This window comes from Rattus norvegicus, chromosome 15 (assembly GCF_036323735.1).
Source record: "Rattus norvegicus strain BN/NHsdMcwi chromosome 15, GRCr8, whole genome shotgun sequence".
Classification (NCBI taxonomy): Eukaryota; Metazoa; Chordata; class Mammalia; order Rodentia; family Muridae; genus Rattus; species Rattus norvegicus.
This window is the reverse complement of record NC_086033.1, coordinates 19,263,451-19,264,562: the sequence shown is the minus strand read 5'-3', so window position 1 is coordinate 19,264,562 and position 1,112 is coordinate 19,263,451.

The window sequence follows — 1,112 nt, the reverse complement described above, 5'->3', positions numbered from 1 at the left end:
AGGCCAATTTACTCCCTGAGAAAATTGCTGTGAAAATCGCTTCTATTAAGGATTTATATTAAAACAGTCTACCAGGGGTTGACTGCCACTGTGCAGCTGGGCTGCTGTGACTGCCTGGCATGCTGGCATAGTTGATTACCTATTTCCAGATCAGCAGACTCAGTTGCTGTACCCTTACTCCTGGGCCACGTGGCTGGCTGCATGTGGGATCACCTCAGAGCTGGCTGCATGTGGGGCCATCTCAGGGCTGGTTGCATGTGGGGCCATCTCAGGGCTCCAGGTGCTTTGCTCTTTCTTTTTTTTTTTTTTAAGATTTTATTTTTATTTATTTTATGTATATGAGTATACTGTTACTGTCTTCAGACACACCAGAAGAGGGCACCAGATCCCATTACAGATGGTTGTGAGCCACCATGTGGTAGCTGGGGATTGAACTCAGGACCTCTGGAGGAGCAGTCAGTGCTCTTAACCACTGAGCCATCTCTCCAGCCCATGATTTGCTCTTTATTTGCTGCACTCCTCCGGATTGCAAAGAGCAGAATTCTCAGCATCTTCAGAAAAATTTGGAGTTGGTGCTGAATGACCAGCTAGGAGAAAATCCAAATTATTTGTACATCAAACAAGATTAATAGGTCCCACAAACTTTATTTCTTTTTTTTTTTAAGATTTATTTTATTTATTATATATATAAGTACACTGTAGCTGTCTTCAGATACACCAGAAGGGGGCATCAGATCTCTTTACAGATGGTTGTGAGCCACCATGTGGTTGCTGGGAATTGAACTCAGGACCTCTGGAAGAGCAGTCGGGTGCTCTTAACCGCTGAGCCATCTCTCCAGCCCCACAAACTTTATTTCTAACGTGTCTCTTAACTGTAAACTGTTTTGACCTTATGCCCCCCAAACAGATTTTCCCCAGGGTTGACATAGAAAATGTCAGCTTATAAATGACTATTATGAGTTACATTTTGTTGTTCAGTATCCAGACCATGAATATTTAAAAACATAAAGTCATTTGGAGTTGTAAGGCCACCCTGCTTAGGGAATAGTGAGTTTTCACAAGCTTCCGTGATCTGACTTTGTACAGCTGTTGTCAGGGCTAGAAATTTCCTC